At 37.2% G+C, this 26,530-nt stretch overlaps 1 protein-coding gene across 8 annotated transcripts in view; it reads right to left on the bottom strand.

Moving 5' to 3' along the window:
• The window catches only part of OLA1 (Obg like ATPase 1), a 172,493-nt gene that overhangs the window by 86,252 nt on the left and 59,711 nt on the right, over positions 1-26,530 (bottom strand). The window contains exon 2 of one of the 8 annotated variants that reach the window (XM_036319381.1): positions 20,128-20,274. The exons of the other annotated variants lie outside the window; for them this stretch is intronic. The gene's annotated coding sequence lies outside the window, so the exon portion shown is untranslated. The remainder of the gene's footprint in view (positions 1-20,127; positions 20,275-26,530) is intronic. 8 annotated transcript variants of the gene reach the window in all.

Here is a 26,530-nt window from a genome sequence, read left to right as displayed (position 1 = left end):
ATTGATTTTTTACAGAGAGGAAGGGAGAGGGATAGAGAGTTAGAAACATCAATGAGAGAGAAACATTGATCAGCTGCCTCCTGCACGCCCCCTACTGGGGATGTGCCCATAACCAAGGTACATGCCCTTGACTGGAATCGAACCTGGGTCCGCAGGCCGACGCTCTATCCACTGAGCCAAACTGGTCAGGGCAAGCTTTACTTTTTTCAATTAAAAATTTTAAAAAAAATTTTGTGCCCATTAACATCTCACTTTTCAATCAAACTGACCCATCCTCAATGCTTTCATTTTACATTTTCAATGCTCTTACTCATCCTTCTGCATGGGATATTCTTCCTGGCCATTTCTACCTTTCAAAAAGAGTTACATATTTTTTATGGCCTTAATTAGATGTCAATGAAATGGTATCTTCATGATGATGACTTCTCTAACCATAACCTCTATGAGAACTGTTAACAATAATCTGTCCATTTCATTCATATGACCTGTAGCATGTACATCTAGTATCAGCATATGCAATTCTATCTCCTAGTGACCTAAGCTCAGGGATTCTGTCTTACATGCCTTTCTAGTTCCCTCTAGCATCTCTATCAGAGCTGATACACAGTTAGGTAGAAGATGAAGTGAAGAATAAAGGAATCACTATATGAATGAATGTTTCAAGCACTTATTAGCACTTAGAACGGAAAACTGTTAGAGGCGAACTATAGATTCCAGATGAAGCTAGACATGCAACACAATAGCAAAGGATCAGTTTCACAGTACACAGTAAGATATTTCAAAGAAACCAGTGGTAAGCATGTCAAACTATAATAATGGATGTGAGAAGTTTCTTGTGTTTCAGCTCTTCACCTCCAAATTGCTAGACTCTAAGTGATGAATATTTACACTTATTTCTAAGGTCTTCTTGGGCATGTTGCACTGGATTACATATTATGGTATAATTTCTAAAATTATAAATTAAATTAAGAAGAGGGGAAATACACATATCCTATACAATAAAAGGCTAATATGCAAATCAACCAAACAACCAGTTGCTATGATGCGCACTGACCACCAGGGGGCAGACACTCAATGCAGGAGCTGCCCCCTGATGGTCAGTGCACTCCCGCAGGTGGAGTGCCGCTCACCCAGAAGCCCTGAGCCAGGCTCATGGCTGGCGAGCGCAGCGGTGGTGGTGGGAGCCTCTCCCCCTCTGTGGCAGTGCTAAGGATATCCAACTGCCGGCTTAGGCCCACTCCCCACGGACATCCCCTGAGGGCTCCCGGAGATCTCCTGAGGGCTCCTGGACTGCTCGAGGGCACAGGCCAGGCTGAGGGACCCCCCACACAAGTTCACAAATTTTGTGCACCAGGCTTCTAGTATACTATAACTAAGACCAATAAATGCAGCCATACAAGAAAAACCAAGACAAAGGATTGATCAGCATGAATCAGACTTAAGAAAGGGAAGTTTAAATACAGATGAGGTCCTTCTGAGACAGATATTAGCAAAGGGAAGCAGAGTTAAGAACATTCCAGGCAGGATGGAAGTGTAAGTATAACAAAGGCACAGACTTTGAAATCAGACTATTTGGTTCAAATTTGAATTTCAGACTGTTTGATTCATTAGTAGTATAATTAGTGAATTTCTCTGTGGCTTAGTTTTCTTATCTGTAAAATATTGACAATGATACCTACCTCATAGATTGTTCTGAAGATTGAAAGTGATAATATATGTAAACATTTTAGGGTGGTGCCTGGCACATAATAAGCACCCAAAATGTTACCTATGCTTACATATGAAAACCTAAAGACAAGGTATATACTAGGACTTGTCAACCTTGGCACTACTAACATTTTGGGCCAGATTAATACTTTGCTGTGGGGGTGGGGGAGGGGTTGACCTGTGTACTGTAGCATTTTTAACAGCACCCCTGGCCTCTATAAACCAGATGTCAGTAACACACATGGGCATTTGCATACAGGCACCCCCTCCCCAGTTGTGAAGAACAAAAATATCTCCAGACTTCCCTAAGCCACAGGTGAGAAGGACTGGTGTGCACTAAAATACAAAGGTAGCAAACAAAAGATGTTGCCATAGGTTCCAATGTGCAGATATCAACAGATGGAAAGGTTCTAACACTGACCTGAGGGGTGATTATAAAATTCTTATGTAGATTTTTCATAGAGGCGCTCTTGTGATCTTGCTCTTGCTCATTTATGTACAAGATCTAATAGCTTGGAGAGAGACTGATGATCACAAACAAAGCGGTTGATTATTTGGTACAAGTTATAGAAATAAAAACAAAATAAGGTCAAATCTAAAAAAAAATTAAAGAAAATCTTTACAAAGATTTCTTTGTCTAGTGGACAGGAGGAATTACTAGTATATCCAATGGGAAAAAAATGAAATATGGCCAGTCATCTAATTGGAGGTGTATAATAGCTAGTTAAAGATACACATTTATTTAGGAGACATATTTAACAAGTGTTTACTGAATGTTAATCACAAAGAGAGTTGTGCAGGAACTGGAAAGAGAATTTCAGAGATGAGAAAAAGCTGAAAGATTAGTTTCTTCCCTCAAAGCTATTTATAGTCTAAAAGGGGAAACAGACCAGCACATAATAAATACAAAAAAGTAAATCCAGGATGAAGGAGAGCAAGGAGAGTGTCAGTATTCAGTACAATGTGATGGAAAAAAGACAGCCTCAAGGCTTCAAACTGGAACATTGATGTGTAGATGCCATTTAAAATTTAGATTAAGATTCATGTACAGGTTTTGATGTAAGTATAAATTATTTTTAATTCCATATTTAAGTGTATTGATGCTGTGATAACTACACTTGGGTCCATTAAAGTGTGAAACTCGTGTTTAAATGCTTAAAAAAGTAAACATGTGACAGGTATTAAACAGATAAATAAATTGTTATCTATTAATTTTTAAATAACTATTTTATAGCTTTATCCATAATATCAATAGGTTATGACTTTTTACCTTGTACTGAGGCAGGTGGAGTGGATAGAAGGATGGAAAAGGGAAAGTCACCTAGAACATCTGTTGTTACAATAGAAAAATGATGATTTGACTAAATCCACATTGCACAATAGGAATCATATTGTTGGGTCCAAACGAAAAGTTCTGTGCAGATAGATGTCCTAAAACCAGATAACATGCCTCAAAAAATAATTACACCCTTAAATACAATAATCCACAGTTATAGAAAAAGAGCAGAAACATGGAAGGAAGGGTAAGTCCTAGAGCAGTGATGGCGAACCTATGACACGCGTGTCAGAGGTGACACGCGAACTCATTTTTTTGGTTGATTTTTCTTTGTTAAATGGCACTTAAATATATAAAATAAATATCAAAAATATAAGTCTTTGTTTTACTATGGTTGCGAATATCAAAAAATTTCTGTATTTGACCCGGCACCAGAGTTAAGTTAGGGTTTTTCAAAATGCTGACACGCCGAGCTCAAAAGGTTCGCCATCACTGGTCTAGGGAGATCAAGGACAGGAAAGTAATCACGCCTTTGGGAGCAGACTGTGTAAGGTAAGTCACTGCATGCCCAGCAGTCTTCCAACCCAATCCACTCTAACTGGCTCAACAAAACGGGTACCAACTACCTAAAAGATTCCTGGAGTTCTACTGCTATCCTAGTCTTCACGATCTAGTCATCACCATAAATAGTTAAGCCTGAACAAACAAGCACCACCAGGTGGTGCCAAATCAAAGCCAGTCCCAGAAAGGATTTGGCTAGATGTACACCTTGCCACATCCCTCACCCCCAACAGCTAGTGATGCAGGTTCACCTCTTGTTTCATTTAGCAATACAGTTACCTCTTATTTTATACAGCTGAAGCTTTTGGACCCATGTAGCATATTATAACAGAGGAGGGGAGGTTGTGTAAATATACATTCTTCAGGGGGGAGGGTGACAGCTTGGGTTTATGAATTAAAAAAATAATTTTGCTTGATGCCAGACTTAATTAATATAAACTCAGATAAAGTTTTAAAAATAATCAGGAAATCATAAACAAGAATCTAGCATACAAAAATTTCTAATCAAGACTTTAAATAATTAAATACGAACACAATTAACACTTCTAGGCTTTCTCACATGGCTCTACTAATGAACCATAATCTTCAACAAGAGTAAAAGGATATAAAATCAATGATCCCATCGCAGAAAGTTAAAGAATCCTATAACTCTTTCGTCTTCAGAGCACAAAACATAGGGACTACAATCATAAGAGTGAGGCAAATCTCCATATCCTTCCCCAATGTGAAAATATATATATATGAAAATTTCTTTAAATTCCTTTAAGATTCATCTCAAATTTTCCAGTAAAAGACTTCATGGCAAACTTACTACTCTCCATCTCCTTCCTATCTCCCCCACCACCAGATTTCATCACTGCTCACATGTTATACCTGTCAAGATCTGATGACTGTATGTTATGTATTCATCTGAACAGAACCACTACACTTAGTTACAGGCTATCATCAACCAATTCATTCTCTTGCTAAAATCAAGTCATCCAATTACTCCTTGACTAATCAAGGCTGTTTTGGCTTTTTTCTTTTTTCAAAAGGTACTCAACAGCATAAACAGTTCACTTACAAGAAATGGAAAGGGGCTAATCAGCAGAATTATTGTTTTGCTGCTACAATTTGCAGTATTTAAATTTAGTTGCTGATTGGACTGAAAGTTTTATGATATAGCATATGAAACTAGTTTAATACAACTGTGAAGCTGTGTAGCTATATTGTCTTGCCATGGCTATATTGGTCTACTTCATAGGATAGACAATTAACTAATTCATTTAAAATAAAGATATGTTAAACATAAGTTTCAGTACACTTTCCCTCATACATTGGTTTTATAAGCAAAGGCAACAAGCTATTAATTCTTAAGCATTATTTTTAAAGTCAGCAACTGTGTGCACACATACACATGTGAGCTTGCTACATGTGTATAAAAACTCCAATTGCTTGGGTTTTTAATCTACATTTATTTTGGCTTGTAAACAACAATAAACTAAAGGGACATTACTTATTTGATTATTATTTAAGAAATAAGGATTATCTAAAATGAATACATGTTTTAAATAAATGTGACCCCTCCCTCATAATGAAACAGTAGACATTACATTTCTAAAATGGGGAGTATTTCAATTACAAGAATAATTCTGGGTGCGCACAAACTGTAAAATAAAATTATTATCCATCACTACTGTTACTCTTATCTATATAGAGTTTCTTAGAGAATATTTAACAAAATGATTAAATACTAAAATCTAACTAAACACTAAACTGAAACCTTGATTTAGTCACTAAAAAATAAGACAGGATCTATGACAAAACCTTGGAGATGAGATCCAATCTTTTAATTTGTTAAATATGAAAATACATTAACAAAAAGAACAAATTTTATTTTACAGGAGAAAAAAACACTTTTATATTAAAATGAAAAGTTTGGCTTTTTAAAAGCCTTATAGCATAACCAAATTCTTTATACATTAAAATAATGCTGTCATTAACCATCAATAAGAACATACATATTGGAAAAAAAACATAACACATAAATAGGATTAAAACAATTTCAGAATCTTTTATATGTGTGCATGTAACTTTACATAAGTAATACTCTATAGGCATATATTTTGCATGCTAAGACCCATCCAGAAATAAAATTCTATACAGAATTGTAAAATTATGCTTCCATCAAATGTCTGATAGGACTATTCGACATAGACAAACATTTCAGAGAAGTCTTAATTTCACAAATGCTTTGAGAAGGTATATAAATGCTAATACATTTCAAACCAACTATGCTTAATTTACAAACAAATATGCTACCATTTAAATAAAAATTTAAAAGATTAAATTTGGTTATCTATGCTGAAATTTAAGAAAGCAAATAAATTAAAAACTAAAAATACATTAACAACAGATAACTAATATCCTTAAAGATGAATATTTCTCAGAGTAGGCACACCTGCCAATATATTAAAATAAGTAAAATCAACTACAAAAGTGATAAATCAAATGCCATGGCAGACCTGACTTCTGGAGACAGCATTTTCAGCCGTCTTTTGTGGCTTTGTTTGGCGCCATAGTCCTTTAAGTTTTGTCTTCATAAAGCCCTAACTAGTTGTAATCATTTGCAGCCTAATTGTGGACATTTATCTGCTTTTCTTATGCATAGAACATAGCTATTAAAGCTGAATGGTGATGGTGTGAAGTATAGGTTAAATTGGGTGAAATTAAAGCAAATTACTCCGGGATGTGGAAATCTGAAAATAGAAACCACCAATGATTTGCAACCCTCTTGATGATCAGCTTCACAGAACCCTAAACGACAAGAAAACTTACATATTTTAAAGTTAACTAGGTTTTTAAAAAAATAATATGTATAAATGTATTTTTAACTACATGCACTTCTTAGTAATGGTGGAAAGATTATTCGTTTAACTCAGCCGCAATGTTAAAAAGAGCTCTCTGTTTTCTATTTTAAATAGTACAGTTTATTTCTTAAACAAGATTTCCTTCCCAACATATACTTTTTACCTATAAGAATTCAAAGACTATATCAAACACAATAGTATACACATCATAAATTATTTTGCTAGGTAAGTTTTAACCCTAAATAAGAGTATGAATAATATTGGAGATAATATAACACTGAAGTTATAGTAATAAAAACAAATTAAAAATGTAATGATAAATGTACTTTATATGTATAGTCATAGGTAAATCTGCCTGTGTGACTAGATTACAGAAAAAGCATAGAGACATAGCATTAATGTAAAACATTGAAATACAAGAATTTTATTTACCTAAAATCTTACTGCTTGATCCTCAGATTTGGATAAAGACAATAAATCATACCCATTTGCACCTTGCATATTCTCTTAGGCAAAAAAACAAAGTAGGATAAGAAATTTGCTAGATCACAATTTAAACCAGCTTACTCTAAAGCTGGAAAAAATTTCTAGCAATGAAAATGACATCCTTCCTTTATTAAATGCAATGTAGAAAAACATACTTCAGTATCTGGGGAAAGATGAAATTACATAATATTGCTCACACCTTCAAGGAGCTTATAGTCTAGTTGGAGAAATAAGACAAGCATATGTAACTAAATCATGGCTATATGAAATGTTACATACAAAAGAGAGCTCCTAATCTCAAAGATAGGGAAGAAAGAGCAAAAGGGTTGAATAAGGGAGTAAGATCACAGAGGACATGGACCTTAGAGAGTAGTACTTAGCTAGAGGTACAGCAGAGACAAGGGTGACATGAATAAAGTACATTCAGAGCACAAAGAACAAATCCATTTGAGGAAAATTTAGAACAGAAAAGAAAGCACTGAAAAACATACTAATGCTTGACAATGAAAAGCCATAAGGACTAGCCAGAAAATGGAATTCCCAAGGAAGGCATGAATGTTTTATAAGAGGCAGTAACATAACCAAATGCCATGACTCACAAGCAGTGATACATCTCATTTTTCAATGTCTATGTCACCAGTAAAAGTGAAATGCCAAAAATGTGGTCCTCTGAAATACTAGCAATATCTCCCTCTTCTTGCCTCATGCCAGGCTATGAAGGTAATGCTTCTTACTTAATAACTGAATCCGAATGTATCCATTACCTTGTGGCTTAGAATCAGCATAATAAAAAATGTAATATTCACCACAATATTCAGCTACTGGTAGGTTTTTATTTGTGCATATTTTAAAACCATAGCAAAAATATGTACTTCTAAATAACACTGCAATGTTATTAAAATATAAGTAGAAAATTTAACAAAATGCACACAATTATTCCCTGCTTTGTGAAAAATAGGCATTGTTTTTCCCCTCTATAGTATAGGACCCAAATGCTTGGACATAGTCACTATGGGGCATAAGAATGGTTGAGAACCACTACTATTGAAGGAAGAAACTAGAGAGATTAAAACAGTGATTTTCCAAAATTTCCCAGGGTACAGATGATTCACAGCCACCTCCATGATTCTGGATCACTAGGGTACTGCTTAGAATTCTATATTTTAAACAAAACGTGTCTGATGCAGGTGATCCCAGGATGACACTGATCAGCAGAAAGAGAGCCCCAGCAAGAACATATTACCAAGGTCAGTGATAATGCATAATAGCCTGAACTAAGAAGTAGTAGTAGAAATAGAACGAAATAGAAAAAGAAGAGAAGTACTTCTAGAAAAACAAAACAAAACAGAATTTGATGACCAATTATATCACTAATACATATAAAGTAAATCATTATTACCTCTAAACAAACGTATGGGTGCCTACTTAGAAAGCTGATAAAAAATATAGATACCAGATGACTTTTAACTTGGAAAAACAATTTTCATTTGGAGACCAGAACTTCATTTAACCAAATAAACAAAAACTGTTTAAAAATAAATAATACAATATAAAACCTTTAAAACATGGCATTTAATAAAGTTTTAGATTTATACTCTGTCTTTTTTCATGTAGACACTCTTAAAATTTGTACTAACCAACACAGAGCACTATGAGGAGGCTCTATCTAATATCACTCTGCTTTATGTCTGATAATCCCACAAGTAACAGATCAGTTTCACTTTCATGAACAATAAACTTCACCACATATTTAATGAAGGGGAAACATTTTTATTATGACTCTAGTTATGAAGTTTCATCAGAATTATACTGTTTTAACTCAATAATGAGATGTTTTAAACCAGTATTATGAGGTATTAGCATGAAAAGATGATACTTCTCAGTAAACAATCAAAGTAAATAGGTTCCTCAAAAATTTTAAACATAAAATTTAACAGGCATTTTTTCTCTGTTCCAAATTAATAGAATTGTAAATAATGTTCAAGTTTGACACTGAAGCATACACATTTGTTGTCAGCTCTCCAACCCCAATCTAGATCCTCTTCAATCCCCTCACCCCTCCCAATTATTTTTTAGGGTTTAAGCAGTTTCACTTTAGATTATTCTATCTGCCCACAGTGATCAAGGATTAAGCATGGTCCAAGTAATCTAAAGACCTTTTATTGGAAGGCTAGGCCAAAGTCACTCTTTCTTCCCTAATGGATGTGAACTACAAACCACATGACCCGTGAGATGCTGGAAGCCACCTTAGGATAAGATAAAGTTGGTCAAGGCAGAGGGCAGACATAAAAAAAATTAAGTTCTTAGGGACAGTTCTGAAACTATATATTTTATCTGCTCAGCAGTACAAACTGGTAGATTATTTTTAAGCCATTTCAAAATGAAATCCTAGTGTAACTGGAAATATCACAACTCAGAAATTATGCTTCCTACCATAAGCATAACATTGTAATAATGAGTATCTATTATCACATATATTAAAATTAATGCATCCAATTGGTAAAAAATATCCTGGAAAGAGTATGCTCAGGCCAACAGTCCTGGCTTCAGAAATTGTCAGTTCTACCATGAACTTGACTAAGGTCATGTAGCTGTAACAATTTTTCCGACTCCTAGATTCCTCATCTCCAAAAAGAGATATTATCTATTGAAAAATTGTGTAGCAAAATCTCGATACAAAGAAGGTACAAAACAAATGTTGATGCTATTCCCTTTTCTGGAAACTCCATGCCAAGGATTCTTGCTCCTTTTCATCTAAACCAGGGGTCCTCAAACTATGGCCCGCGGGCCACATGCAAATACAAATATTGTATTTGTTCCCGTTTTGTTTTTTTTACTTCAAAATAAGATGTGTGCAGTGTGCATAGGAATTTGTTAATAGTTTTTTTTTAAACTATAGTCCGGCCCTCCAACAGTCTGAGGGACAGTGAACTGGCCCCCTGTTTAAAAAGTTTGAGGACCCCTGATCTAAACAAAGCCTATCCAGTTCAAGTTTTATTTCTTCCTTAAACATAAATGATCAATTTAAATGATGTTTAAGCACTTATCGATCATATGCAAGAGTACCACTTATGAAAGAAACTTGTGGGGGCGATGGTGAGCAAGGGCAGAAAAGGGATAAGGCGAATTTAAAGAGAGGCAAGGGCCAAATCATTCCAGAGCCATTGCAGGCCATGATATGCAGACCTTATTTCATGGGGGGAAAAAGATTTTGAAGGAAAGAGACATGATCTAATTTACATTTTGAAAGACCATGCTACTAAGTCTCCATCACTTTGTCAGTTATTAGTTCTGTGTTTTTTTACTTCCATTCTCTGGAGTATTACGTGGCTTCTAAAAAAGAGAAAGAAGAAAAATTTTTAAAAAAATCAATCAGCCAATAAGAGAAAGGGAAAGAACTATATATTGACCTGAAAGAATGTCCGTGATATATTAGTAAAGAATAAGTAAATGACATGATATATTTATATATAATGTAAGCCATTTTTTAGAAACAGAAAAGAACCAATAAAAAATATTTGAATAAAAAAAGAAATTGTATTAGTCTGTCAAATTAAATCAGTAACAGAGGAAAAAATGTACTTTATAAAGATACTGAGACTATCTTTCCTCTTTTCATTTTCTAGAAAATTATCACTCATAGCTCAAATGTTACTTCCTATAAGCTTTTTATGTACCTAATGAACATTTTACTTTTGACCCAACTTTGGGAATTTCAATTTACAAAGGAAAAGTAAGCCAATGTAACTTACAAGTGGAACCTAAATTTGCCTCTTGTGCGCAGAAAGATATAACAAAGCCTCTGAGAAGCAGTTTCCTAGGCAGACTGAAGACAGCTATCACTCTATTAGTTATGAACTTGTAAACACAATAGAGGACTAGGAAACTCTGACAGGAACCTAACTGAGGGAGTCAAATCCCCAACCTGGGTATGTGCCCTGACCTGGAATTGAACCTGCCACCTTTTGGTGTATGGGACCATGCTCTAACCAACTGAGCCATACCTGCCAGGACTCACATAATATATATTTGACAAAGCACTTGTATCCAGAACATATAAAGAATTCTTTTAGCTCAAAAAAAGTCAAACAATCCAATTAAATATAAGCAAAAGACTTGAATAGATACTTCACCAGAGAAGATATACATATGGCAATTAAGCACATGATAAGATGCTCATCACTAATCATCTGGAAAGTAGAAATTAAAGCCACATGAGAAACCCTCTATAGAGTCTAGAACAGGGGTGGGCAAACTTTTTGACACGAGGGCCACAATGGGTTCTTAAACTGGACCGGAGGGCCGGAACAAAAGCATAGATGGAGTGTTTGTGTGAACTAATATAAATTCAAAGTAAACATCATTACATAAAAGGGTACGGTCTTTTTTTTTTTTAGTTTTATTCATTTCAAAGGGCCGGATCCGGCCCACGGGCCGTAGTTTGCCCACGGCTGGTCTAGAACGTCTAAAGTTTAAATGACTGACAATATCAAATGTTGGAGAGGATGTGGAGTACCTGGAATTTACATATTGCTGGTGAGAAAGCAAAATATTACACCCATTTGGAAAACAGTATATGGCAGTGTCTTATAAAACTAAACACACACTTAGCAGACACTTCAGCAATCCCACTTCTAGGTATTTATAAAAATAAAAATAAAAGAAACATATTCACACAGAGTCTTGTACACAACTATTCATTAGTAAACTGGAAACTTGAAATTCAAATGTCCATCAACTAATAAATGGATAAGCAAATTATAATAAATCCATACTATTAAAGGCTACAAGGCAATAAGAAGGGACAAAATATTAATACACACAATATGGATGAATTTCAAAAACATTATGCTAGGTAAAAAAAAAAAAAAAAGCCAAACACAAAAGACTACATACCATATGATACTCTATGAAATTTTAAAAATGACACAGCTATAAATGATAGCTTTTATAGAAAGCAGGTTAGAGTTGCCAGAGGACCAGGTTGGGGGAGGGGATCAACTACAAGAGAATATGAGGACGCATTTTAGAATGCTTCAAACATTGTATTTATCGATTGTGAGAGTGGACACATAACTATAAAAGAAATTCATCTTACAATTCTTATTTAAAATGGATGACTTTACTGCATGTGTCTCTCTCACATTGATATTTCTCCTTCCCTCCTTCTCTCCCTCCCTTCTTTTCACTCTCTCTAAATCAATGGAGCCCTGAGTGGTTTGGCTCAGTGGATAGAGCATCGGCCTGCGGACTCAAGGGTCGCTGGTTCGATTCCAGTCAAGGGCATGTGCCTTGGCTGCGGGCACATCCCCAGCAGGGGGCATGCAGGAGGCAGCTGATCGGTGTTTCTCTCTCATCGATGTTTCTAACTCTCTATCCCTCTCCCTTCCTCTCTGTAAAAATATCAATAAAATATATTTTAAAAAATCAATGGAAAAAATATCCTTGGGTGAGGATTAAAAACAACAACAATAAAATGTCTGGGGAAAACTCCATTATCTAGAAAAACTTGGTATTTAAAATTATCTACGATAAGGTTTCATACTTGATTACTAAAGCTCAACATTATAGCCTTTTAAGATATTAAGATTGAATTTCACCTATTTTGAAATCTTAATATGGGAGAACAACAGTTTACAATGATTTGCCATCAATTCATTTCAAATTTCAAATTATTCTGGTCTCAGGTTTCTTAGAGAAAAAAAAGTGAAAGGTGATAATTAAGTTAGTAAAAATAGAAGAAAATTATTTTTAAAATATCAATTTCAAATATCTGTTGTCACAAACACTGAATAATGAAAATTTGAGGGAACAATCCCTAGAGGGGGAACAACATGCTACTCCTAATGCTTTAGGAATTTTCCTAGATTCTCTTACCTATGATTTTGGAGCTTTTCTAAACTCCTGCTTAAGATATATTACTTAAGATATTAAAAACTGAACATTTCACCAAGGTAAGGCCCTAGACCTAGAGAGATAAAGAGCTTCTTATCACAAAACGGGACTGGGGGGGGGGGGATTAAAACAAAGAAAACAAAGCATGTTTCTGTAACAACTTTATTTTCAAAAGGAACCATTTTCAGATATCAAACTCATCAATGCAAAATTTTGTTTTTCAAAAAATTTCCTCAATGAAGCCGTTCATTTCTGTGCTCTTTAGTTCACAGTATTTTTACAAGCACCATGCTGAGCAAACCATGATTGAGAGAAGCCATCTTATGCACATTGCTGTTGTCCCACATGATTCAGAACAAACCTTTTTAGATCGTTAACTACCACAGGAGTGCTGATTACACAGGCACTAGCAATTTCCTAACCAATGACCACCTGAACAATGATGTGTTCAGCTTCTCAGACCCTGCAGCCTTTCAAAGGTGAATCATTTCACAGTTTGGAACTAGATCTCCATAGCAACTTCCCTTTGAGGGTTTTAGAATCACCATCCAGTAATTCTATGATCATCAAGCTCAACCATTCCCAATGGTTCTTTTCACAGCAGATGGAAAAGGAAGCCTTGAAATTTTACAGTCTATTTCAAGCAATTCATCTGGCAGCCTATTAGAATTCAAAATATTTCGACCTTCAATCACAAAGCATGTTATCTGAAGCTGTGGTGATCTCAAGTCAAGACAAGCAGACATTTTAGTCTAATCATCCATGATGAGAAGAAACTGACAAAAAACTCTTAATTCAACCACCATCAAAATGCTTATTTTAACTGCATGAAAGTCTTTCAACAGGCAATGAAAACATACCATGTACCATTTTATCACAACCTTCTGTTCAAGGAAAATATGATTTCTGAATATTGACATGAATCTTTGCACTTCTTAGACTGCTTGGAACAAATACGTTTCTTAAAAGTCAGCATAAATCTAATTAAGTGCAATATTATTCTCTGCTTGCAAGAGCCAGAAACCATAAGCAAATGGCAATAGACTTTTGATAAACTCAGTTTAATAAAATCAAGTACATTTTGATCATTTAAATTTTGGGCAAACCCTGACATGCTTAATCAGAAAATAACAAGTCCCCAGGAAATTAGTACCAGGTAAGAGGGAAAGGCAAACCTTAAAACAAAAATCTTAATTTACAAAAAGTCATTGACTTTTCTCCAATTCAACCAATTCTCCAATGGTTTCAAAATATACTAACTTCTTTCTTTAGAATATTGAATTTAATCACATAAAAAAGCTATACCTTTCAAACTGCTAATAAACACACTTAAGACGTTTTTTACAAATCCTTTCATACTTGAAAATTAAAATATGTGCAATAATTCATTAAATAAATAATTTTCAGAATTATATATAAACAAAATATAGGTATTTATTTCTGTATTTCTTACAGATGTTTAGTGGCATATTACTAATCAAATCAAAACATAGCTCCCAATGAAGAGCTAAACTAACTTTAAGAACAAACTAAACACTGGTAAAACAAGACAACTACAATCTATAAATCACTAAATCAATTCAAAGCAGATGATAATTTTTAAAAACATCAGAACATAAATATTAACTATTTTTGCATAACCTCAAATATAAAATAGACCATGGAAATATACATGGCTTTCTAAATGAGACCACCTAGTGTCTTCATATAGTTAATGACTGCTGAACTAAGCCAATTTTAATTTATGAATCCACCTCCTTCCACAAAGGAGTACTATAAACAAGCAGCAGTTACACAGCCTCAGTGCTCTGGAAAAAGTAACATCTAAATTTAATCATTTCATGAGCAAAATAAATTTTAATATTTATTCTACTTCCTTAAGACAAAATTACAGAGACACAGATATACACACACTTCATATGCTCAAACTGTTATTACTTTCTGCATAAATTATGCCAGCTAATTTAAATTGTCTTTATATAACACTAAAAAGTAAGTTTATTTCCAAACACATATATATTTTATTTCTGCCTAATATCTTTAACCTAACCTTTATGTTTGGTTTTAATGTCTAATCACAAAAAGAGAGGATAGCAAAATTATTTTATGTTGTAGAATCAGTTCCACAAAACTGGTACAAACTAGATAAATTCCTGACTTTTAAAAACTAATTCAATTTTTTTTAAGAAATATAAGCAATTTAACAATTATTTCAAAGACAGCAAAATTAAGCTTTCCTCCTTGGAAATATCCTCTTACTTTCAAAATTTCTACCAGGATGTATAGAAGAGTAGAGTAAGGACGAAGCCATAGCATCAAGCTTACCTGCCTTATTTTGGATTCATTTAGTTTATAATCTGAGCTATCTAACTTAAATTTAAACCAAAGATATTGCTCAAATTAAAAGAATAGTAAGAAGAAAAATTATATATATTCATTCATGCAGTTTCTAGTTTTAACTGTAAGTAATATTAAAAAAAGAGACAACAGCTGAACCGGTTTGGCTCAGTGGATAGAGCGTCGGCCTGCGGACTCAGGGGTCCCAGGTTTGATTCTGGTCAAGGGCATGTATCTTGGTTGCGGGCACATCCCCGGAGGGTGTGCAAGAGGCAGCTGATCCATCTCTCATCGATGTTTCTAATTCTCTGTCCCTCTCCCTTCTTCTCTGTGAAAAATCAATAAAATATATTTTTAAAAAAAGAGAGAGAGAGACAACAGGCCCAAAATGGAGTCCCCACATTAGCAAACCAAGATTTAAGACTTAAACTTAACCAAGTTTCAGCCTCCCAGGAATGCAATCTTAACCAGTCAACATGGAATTACCTGGTCAGCACTACAGCCCAATAGGCCCCTTCTCTTCCCTTTAGGAGGCAACCCTGCCTGAAATGATACATTCTTTGCTGATTACTTCTTTTTCTCTGCCCCCTTTCCACTTTTAAAACATTTCCTTTTCTACAGCATGGTGGAGACCCTTTCTATTTGCTAGATGGGATGCTGCCTGATTCATGAATTGTTGAATAAAGCCAATTAGCCCTTTAAATTTTACTTGGTTGAAATTCTGTTATTTAACAGTAGTTTATTTTACTCAGATCCAGGGGGCTAAAAGTACAACCAAGGGTATCAGAAAAACAAACAAACAAAAAACACTAGTGAAATTTCACTAATTCTTACTCAAAGAGCAATTTAACAGCTACAATTTGACATCAAAGTGAAAAAATGCAGGCTATTAAGTTTAAATAAGTTTAAATAAACAGACTCTTCTCAAAATAGGTATGCATGAACATTTTTCATAAAATATGAGTTCAGTTTATTAAATATTCCAAATTTCATGCCCAAATGCTGGATATTCAAATAAATATCTTTGTTGACCTATAAGGCTCTTTCATGGGCACCCTATCTTAGGAATACTTAAAAATTCTTCACTATCAATAATTATAAAGCCTATACATATTTGTGCTCAATTATCAGTAAAACAGACAGAGACTCATATGGGATGGCCTGACAATAATAAAGGATATATGGACATTTATATTGGTGGTAACATGACAATAAACTTTCTAAAATGACATACCACTTAGAATACAAAGCAGATTCACCTCATTCTGAGTTATGAATTCCATCATTAGTCTTTATTCTCCCATTTGACTGTGAACTTTTAAAGGACGGATATATTACGCATTTTACTAACCCAGACCTTAGGACTTTATATCTGAAAGTGTAGGCACTTAGTAAACGTTTGTTATCAATTACTAGATAGCAGTGATGGCTGTCATTCAAAACCTCCCTGTTCCTGAGACATTCTGGGCTGGTATCTACACTTACGTTTCAGTGACCAGGGAGAACCAGAAGTGGAAAAGATTAATTTACTGAGAACGCTAATGAAAGAAAATATCCTGCTATTTCTTTATTTTTTACTTTTAGCTTCCCCTTCACTCTCAAAATGTACAAGAAACCTGTTCCTAACAATAAGTTTATATTCAACTACTGAGTTTAGCAGCCTAAGATAAACTTAAGTTTATTTTATAACATATAATCAAGTAACATACTATAATTGAAGAACACTGAAAACAGCCATTACTAGCTAATTAACAATAGCAGAAACATTTCTCTCAATAAAGGAAAAAATCCAAAGAATACATAATAAAATATACTTTGTTGTCATATGTCAAATGGGACACAACTTTACATTCAGTATAACACAATGATAATTATAAAATGTGTCCATTTGGGGTTTCTTTCAGATTTTTTATTCATTTTTAGAGAGAAGGGAAGGGGGAGAGGAAGGGAGAGAGGAAGAGATAGAGAGAAATATCGATGTGAGAGGGAAACATCAATCAGCTGCCTCCTGCACACCCCAGGGATCAAGCCTGCAACCTGGGCATGTGCCCTGACTGGGAATCTAACTGGCAACCTTCCTGTGCCCAGGATGACAGCCAACCAACTAAGCCACACCGTCCAGGATAAATGTGTCTATTTTTATTCTTATCAATACCTATGCCTACATTTTTACTACAAAATACTGGGAACATGTAAGTAACTCGACTACACTAGACTACTCAACTTTTAAGTCCAGCATCAGAAATTCAGCCATATAATCAGAGTACAACTTGTGCGTGCATTGTGTGTGTGTGTGTGTGTGTGTGTGAATGCTCTGTTTCTTCAATATAGCAAAAGTGTAGTTACCACAGTACTTGACCTCAGATTGGGACAGCAATTTAAAAGAAAGCACCTCTAGTAAATGTGTTATTCCTCAGGTAATACAGCAGAATGTAGTATAATGGCTAAAATCTCTTTCCTAAAGACAGTAATGCTGCATCCAAGATATTCTAAGTCACCAATACTCTGAACACAAAACTTCAGGCAGGCTCTCTTCTATTAGAGTATCTTGCCCTGACAGAATATTAAAGTATGAAATTCCAAGTTATACTAGAATTCAGGCATATATAATTTGATCCTGGCAATCTGGGAAAAGATACAAATCTAAAATAGTAAAAGTATTTCAGAGGTATTCGCAATAAATGCTAAAGCCTTAAAAATAAATGTTAATTGCATGTTTTGGTAAGGAGGCAGCTTACTAACAAGTAGCAAAAGTCTTTAAAATGCATGCATCCTTGAACTTAGTAATTTCTACTTTTAGAAATTTAGCCTAAGGGAAAAGATATCAGATAAGCGAACAATGGTGCACATGAGGTATGGACAAGGAGGTTTGTGGCATCACTCATCCACACATTCAACAAATACTGAGGAGCATCCATGTGCCTACAGTCATAGAACTTACATAATAGTAGGGAGAAACACCTACTAAACAAGAAAAGAGATAAATGGCTAATATTTAACTAGAGAGGATGAAAAAGGAGCAACTGAAACATGGAAGCCACTGGTGACCTAGACAAGAGCATTCTTAAATGTTTTTTTGGTGGCAAAGCCTCACTGGAGTAGGTGAAAACAAAAAAAGAATGGAATATGAAGTGGAGATAATATAAACAACTTCTTTTTAATTTTGTTGTGAAGGAGAACAGAGAAAAGAAGCAATAGATAAAGGGGATCATTACACCATGCTTGCATGGTCATGAGGACAAATCAATTGAGAGGAAACATGATACAGGAAAGAGAGGGCATGACAGCAGGATCACGTCCTACATGAGAGAGAGTGAAGGGGTTGGCCTTGGCAGGGACAATTTACCTGTCACACTAACAGGAAAGGTAGAGTGTATGATACAGGTGGACGCGGGATGAAGAACTCAAAAACGCCAGGCCCCACTCGGCTTCGGGGCCCATGCATCTGTTGTTGCTTCTGTGCCCAAACATTTACATGATTTGACCCCTTACCTCCTTCAGTTCTTTACTCAAATATCAACTTCTCAGTGAAGTCACTCCTTTTGTGTTCAAAATTGCACCTCAACACTTACAGTCCACTTTGCCTACTTTATTTTTCTTATTACCATCAACTATACAACATATTTTACTTTTAAAACATTTTATTGTTTATAACAAACATCTAAAGATTCCATTAAAGAACACTCGACCATCTCTTTAATAAAATGGGACACTACTTGAACAAAAATAAAAAACATCAATCTTTGCTATATGACTATTACATCTGTACATAACTTATTCTCAGGAAAATCATGTTTATTTAACTATTGTCAGTTCTGAAGGGAGGAATCTATATATATAAAAGCCAAGTGACCAGAACAACCGGAATGACCAGTCGCTAAGACGCGCACTGCGGCCGGCCAACCGGCCCAATGAGGGTTGGGCTGGCCGGCTAACCTCCTGCGGCCCCTCCCCGTGGCTGACTGGCCCCAATCAGGATGGGCCGGGCAGACCCCACCCGTGCATGAATTCGTGCACTGGGCCTCTAGTTAGTTATAATGCTTTAGCATACCAAGATTATAGGTTAGCAGAAAGAAGTGACTGGCATCAGAATAAACTGACCAGTAGCAAAGTCAAACTTGATAATCTAGCCATCAGCTATGCAACAGTGAGCTGGAACTGAGACCAGGAGAGTCCAGTCTTTAAGGGTTACTTCAGATATTTAGTAAGTATACACTAGAACTGAGAAGACAGGGTTGGAGGGTGGAAGAGGCTTATGATCTAAGCAGCATTTCTCAACCTGTGGGTTGTGACCCCTTTGGCGGTCGAACGACCCTTTCACAGGGGTTGCCTAAGACAATCCTGCATATCAGATATTTACATACGATTCATAACAGCAGCAACATTACAGTTATGATGTAGCAACGAAAATAATCTTATGGTTGGGTCACAACATGAGGAACTGTATTTAATGGGCCAGAAGGTTGAGAACCACTGATCTAGAGGAAGAGAGAATCCTAACCAGAAAATATAATTACATCACATAGCATTATCTCTCCATATTATCTGTCAAGTACACCAAACAGCTGTTATATCCCTCTATTTAATGTTAACTATGTTTGTTCTCATCGATGAAGAGATAAAAGAACTGGTGGCACTGTGATGTATAAGAGGACAAAAAAAGGGGGGAGGATAGTTTTGATCTGGATACTACGACTTACAAGTTGCATGTTAGCAAGTCAGACTCTTAAGTCTCCGTTTTTCTAATCTGTAAAATGCAGATAATAGCACTTTTCTCTTAGGATTATTCTAAAGATTAAATATAATTCATGTGAAAAGCCTACCACAGTCCTGACACCAAATGAGACTCAATAAATGGTACTTAGTAAACCTTCTTCCCATTAATACTACCAGAAATATTCAGATCTCCAGAGACAGGGAATTTAACTTTGATTTCCAGATCAAGATGACTAATAGAAAAAAACAACAACAGGCATTTGGGGAGGGACACAGGTATATCTCTGATCCCATTTTTACCTCTTTTGTTCCCAACTAGTAGGTTATGCTCAGTGCAATTAAAGAAGGAAATTCCAGCCTGCTTCCATGCTCACTAGTCAGATGTCCATAGGGTCAAAGCAGAAAATTTCAAGTATTCAAAGTTGGTCTGGTGGACTCTCAAATACACTATAAACACACAATAACACATAAATACATTACTACTATTTTTGCTTTAGACAGTTATCATTTAGAGCAGAGGTGTGTCAACTATAGCTCATGGGCCAAATCTAGCACATAACCCTATTTTTTAAAAATAGTTTTATTGGAACACAACCATTTCCATATTTCACACTACAATAGCAGAGTTGCGTAGATACAAAAGATTATATAAACTCTCAAAGTTTAAAAATATTTACTATTTAGCCTTTATATAAAAGGTTTGCTGACCTTTGTTTCAGAGAAACTAAAAATAAGAAATTGCTTTTTTTCCATTTTCAGTGGTCTTTGTGTAGATCAGCTTTATGTAGATCACGTTCTATCTGAAGAACTTGCCTTAACACTTTTTATAGAGTAGGTCTGCAGGCAATGAGTGCTTAATTTTTCTTTGTCTAAGAAAAACCATCTCTTTCATTTTTGAAAGATATTTTCCTTGGGTATATATTCAGGCTGAAAGTTTTTGGTAGGGGTTTTCTGTGGGGTTTGTTATGGGTTTTTTTCATTCAGCACTTTAAAAATGTAATTCCACTTACATTACTTTAGGCTCCCATACTTTCTGATGAAAAGTAAGCCACAGCAAAATTCCTATCTTTGTTCTTTATATGTAATGTTTCTTTTTTCTCTGGGTGCCTTTGAGATTTACTCTTTGAATTTTCTTTCCAGTAGTCTGAGTATGATATGTATGTATATGTGTGTGTGTTTGAGAAAGAGAGGGGCGAGGGGAATTATGTATCCAGGTCATTTTTCTCTGAGCTTCTTGAATCTATGGTCAGTCTCATTAATTTTGGAAAATTCTCAGTCATTACTTATTTTACCCCATTATCTCTCTTTACTTTCTGATATGTTAATTATGAATATGTTAGATCTTTTGATATTTTCCTACCGGTCTTGGATATTATTTTTATTTTTTTAAGTTGTCTTCTCTTTGTGTTTAAGTTTTAGTAATTTTTAAAATAGTTTTTAATTTTATTGTTGACACTTTTACATATGTCCCCCATCCCCTCCCACTTTTGCCCGCCTCCACCCTAACCCAGGCCTTTACCATGTTGTCTGTGTCCATGGGCTATGCATATATGTTCTTTGGTTAATCTCTTCCTGTTCCCCAACCCTTCTCCCCTCTGAGAACTGTCAGTCTGTTCAATGCATCCATGCCTCTGGACCTATTTTGTTCATCAGTTTATTTTACTCATTAGATTCCACATATAAGAGAGATCATGTAATATTTGTCTTTGTCTGGCTTACTTTGCTTAGCATAATAATCCCCAGGTCCATCCATGTTGTTGCAAGAGTAAGAGATCCTTCTTTTCTATAGCTGCATAGTAATCCATTGTATAAATGTACCACACCTTTTTTAGCCACTCATCTACTGATGGCCACTTACACTATTTCCAGATCTTAACTATCCTATCTAATAAAAGAGAAACATGGTAATTGGCATACGACCACTACCCTTCCCATTGGCTAATCAGGGCAATATGCAAATTAACTGCCAAGATGGCGGCCGGCACCCAGGCAGCTTGAAACTAACATGAGGCTTGCTTGCTTCAGTGACGGAGGACTCCAACATTCCCCGCCTGCCGCTGCAGGCCTCTGAGCTGCAACTCTAAGCAACTATGTAACAAATATAGAAGCTAAACAAAACCCCAGAAACCTGCTTTAGTCCGCGGGGCTTCAGCCAGCAGGATCGCAACATTGTAAGCAAAGGCCAGAAACCTACTTTCAGCAGCGGAGGCCTAAGAGCTGGAGCCAAGCCTCAAAGCTAAAGCTGGTCCAGAATAAAAAAAAAAAAAAAAAAAAAAAAAAAGGAGCAGTTGGGAGCTTCAGTCACCCCCAGCCTGAAAACAGCCCTCAGCCCCTCACCCAGACTGGCCAGGCACCCTAGTGGGGACCCCCACCCTGAAGGGTGTGTGACCAGCTGCAAACAGCCATCATTCCCTCACCCAGGCTGGCCAGGCACCCCAGTGGGGACCCCCACCCTGAAGGATGTGTGACCAGCTGCAAACAGCCATCATCCCCTCACCCAAGCTGGCCAGGCACCCCAGTAGGGACCCCCACTCTGATCCAGGACACCCTTCAGGGCAAACCAGCCGGCACCCACCCGTGGCACCAGGCCTCTACCCTATATAGTAAAAGGGTAATATGCCTCCCAGCACCGGGATCAGCAGAGCCGCGAGGCTTCCCGGCACCGGGATCAGCGTGACAGAGGGCAGCGCCCACACCCCCTGATTGCCCTGCGGCTCTGTGTGTGACAGGGGGCAGGGCCACAACCTCCCTATCTGCCCTGCTCTGTTCGTGACAGGGGAAGGCGCCCCAACCCCCTGATCAGCCCTGCTCTGTGCCTGATAGGGGGGAGCTCCCCAACCCATCACCCTGCGGCTCTGTGTGTGACAGGGTGCGGCGCCCCAACCCTCCCCCCCAAGGGCCCTGCTCTGTGCGTGACGGGGTAGAGCCATAACCTCCCCATCGGCCCTGCCCTGAGTGTGAGAGAGGCGGCACCCCAACCCCCTGATCGGCCCTGCTCTGTAGGTGATAGAGGGCGGCGCCCCAACCTCCTGATGGGCCCTGCTCTGTGCGTGACAGGGTACAGAGCCCCAACCCCCCCTGATGGGCCCTGCTCTGTGAGTGACAGGGGAAGCGCCCCAACCCCGATTGGCCCTGCTCTGTGCGTGACAGGGGGTGGCGCCGCAACCTCCCCATCGACCCTGCCTTGAGTGTGACAGGGGGCGGTGCCCCAACCCCCCAATCGGCCCTACCATGTGCGGGACTGGGGGTGGCATCGCAACCTCCCGATCCTCCCTGCTCTGTGCATGACAGGGGGCGGCGCCCCAACTCCCCAATCGGCCCTGCTCTGAGCCCAACCAGGGGCTGCACCTAGGGATTGGGCCTGCCCTCTACCACCCAGGAGCAGGCCTAAGCCAGCAGGTCGTTATCTCCTGAGGGGTCCCAGACTGCAAGAGGGCACAGGCCGGGCTGAGGGACCCCCTCTTCCCACCCGAGTGTACAAATTTTTGTGCACCGGGCCTCTAGTCTATATATATAAGCCTAAGCGACCATTCGACCATTCGATCAGTAGCTATGATGCTTACTGACCAACAGGGGGCAGATGCTCAATGCACAGGCACGGAAACATGGAAGAGACTGATGAATCTCAGAGGGAAGGGGGAGGGGGTAAGGAGGTGGGAAGAAATTAATCAAAGATCTTGTATGCACACTCAAGGCCGGGTGCACAGATTCATGCACCGGTGGGGTCCCTCAGCCTGGCCTGCGGGGATCAGGCCGAAATCAGCAGTTGGACATCCCCCAAGGGGTCCCAGATTGCAAGAAAGCACAGGCCAGGCTGAGGGACCCCACCAGTGCATGGATTCATGCACTGGACCTCTAGTTATAAATAATGCTGCTATGAACATAAGAGTGCATATTCTATTTGATTGGTGTTTTGGGATTCTTAGGATATATTCCATTGCTGGGTCAAATGGCATTTCCATTTTTAATTTTTTTGTTCATTTTTAATTTTTTAAGGAAACTCCATACTGTTTTCCACAGTGGTTGCACTAGTCTGCATTGCCACCAGCAGTGTACTAGAGTTCCCTTTTCTCCACATCCTCACCAACACTTGCTGTTTGTTAATTGATTTATTTTTATTTTAAAGATTTTTCGATTGGTATTTAGAGAGAGCGGAAGGGAGAGGGGGAGAGAAAAATTGATGTGAGAACAAAACATTGATCAGCTGCCTCTTGCACGCCCCCTACTGGGAATCGAGCTTGCAACACGGGCATGTGCCCTGATCAGGAAGGAACCAGTAACCTTTTAGTGCACAGGATGATGCCCAACCAATTGAGCCATACAGGCCTATGCTGTTGGTTGATTCATTGATGGTAGCCATTCTGGCAGGTGTGTAAGTTTTGGTAATTTCTATTAACCTTTTTCAGTGTGCCACAAGCTGCAAATTCTTATAGAAATATCCTATATTTAAGATGGGAGACTGGTTTATCAGAGTAATATCTAGTCTTTTCTGAGTTTAGGTCTCTCCTTTGCACTGTGTCTCTTTGTCTAATCTTTTTCCTCTTTTGTACTTAACCCAACAGTATTCTGCTGTTACTTGTTATTAGAAACGTCTTAGTTTAGTGGTAGGAAATAGTTGGGGAAGGAGCATCCTGTGCTGTTCTGAGCAACCCTCAGCCTTAGTCATATATTGTATCTCTGGATCTTGGGGTGTAGCTTTTTCAGTTCTCCATCCCTCTGATCTAACCCCATAGTTGTGGGCTCGGCATATTCCTGAAAAGTAGATATACCACCAACTTCCTTCTCCCAACTGCAATGAATTTCAACAATGTTCTTAAGGCATTGTCTCCTGCTCTACCACTCCCACTTTTCTACAAATAAAGGTTTCTGTTATGTAGTAGAGAGAGGGGATCACTTCCCTAGGGTTTGCACCACACTGGGTACTTCTTAGGACTCATCCCTATCTCCCATCTCTTGGGGGTCTTACTCCACGTACTGGGATTAGTGGAAAAAGAGCACATAAGAGGATACAGGGTTCTCCAATTTGGTGTCCTCCCAGATTTCGCATGTTCTTGCCAGCCCGTACTTGGCCCTCACCAATTTGACCACAATTCTAGCTGAACTCTTCTTACTGGTGCCCAGCTGTGTCTACCTCAGGTGAATAAGTGTTCATGTTTTCTCTTTCCCTGTAGGCACTGTTTGTCCTTATATTTTGAAGTTAGTCAGATTCTTTTTCAAGGTAAGGATGGGAATAACACTCCTTACAGCTCTCTACATCCAGGACAGAAAGTAAAAGACCTGAATACTTTTTTCCACCCTCTTTTGGAATAAAAATATTTCCCAATGACTGTTCTATATTTCCAAGATTTAAAAATCCCAACGTGTAAATTAACATGTGCTCAATTTTTATCTAAACCTCACCCTAATTACATTTTTATTTTTCTTGTTAAAAAGACTGGTTCATTGGCTATGCATACATTTTCTCTGGGAAAAGGGAAAATTTCTTCTACTTTGGATCGCACCCTTTAGAGAGAATTAAATGTGATCATAGAATTTATCTTCTGTTGCTTGTTGATTATAAAGAATAAAATATACATACGTGTACCACAAATATCTGTATGTCATCATCATCTGATATTCCATAATGTGCTTTTAGGAGTTTTAACCTTGTGTAAATGTATAAACATGCATATATACCTTCCTTCCTTTTCCCTCCCCTGCCTCTGGTGACAATTTTAAAACTATAGCAATGTTCCAGTTCAGAAGGAACCCAAAATATAGGCTTCTGTTTTAGTTAAATAGCCTATCTGAATCCTGCTGTGCTTCAGGTTCTATTTAAATTTCTCTCCTGTTATAACATCAGTATTTGCAAGAAAATTTCCTCTGGTAAACATTTATGAGTCTGTAATGTAAAATCCTCCATAAATAACCATTTTAAGACATGTAAAAGTTTACTAAGTGTACCAGCTAATAATGCGGATTTTTTTCAATAGATGGAGTTACACATATGTTAATATATATGCGATTTGATATGTATGCTATTTTGTTGTATTGACAGCAAGCTTCAAAACTTCATATGTCAAATTTGCTGAAGGTTAACATCATAGATGTTTTTACACTTAAAAATGTCAAATTTCGTGGCAAAAAAGAGCATTTGCGGGAAGTTTTAATTCATTACTTTATTTTAAAGAAAAAGTTATCGTATACTTCGGGAAGCTCATAGTGAACATGCTCCATCTCAAGATACTCGTGTACACTGGTTTAAACACTTTAAAAGTGATGATTTCAATGAGAAAGACAAAGAACGTCCAGGCCAACCGAAAAAGTTTGAAGACCAACAATTACAAGCATTATTGGATAAAGATGCATGTCAAACTCAAAAACAACTTCCAGAAAGATTAAACATTGCTCAGCAAACAATTTCTGATCGTTTACAAGCAATGGGAAAGATTTTAAAGGAAGGAAAATGGGTGCCACATCAACTGAACAAAAGGCAAATGGAAAACCGAAAAGTCATCAGTAAAGTGTTGCTTCAACAGCACGAAAGTTTTTTTTTGCATCAAATTGTGACTGCCGATGAAAAGTGGACTTATTTTGAGAATCCCAAATGCACAAAATCATGAGTTGATCCAGGTAAACCATCAACATCGACTGCAAGACCAAATCGCTTCAGAAAGAAGACAATGCTCTGCGTTTGGTGGGATCAGGAAGGTGTGGTGTATTT

The sequence above is a fragment of the Myotis myotis genome, unplaced genomic scaffold, assembly GCF_014108235.1.
Source record: "Myotis myotis isolate mMyoMyo1 unplaced genomic scaffold, mMyoMyo1.p scaffold_m19_p_8, whole genome shotgun sequence".
Lineage (NCBI taxonomy): Eukaryota > Metazoa > Chordata > Mammalia > Chiroptera > Vespertilionidae > Myotis > Myotis myotis.
The sequence above is the reverse complement of the archived record's forward strand: the minus strand, read 5'-3'. Positions and strand labels throughout refer to the sequence as shown.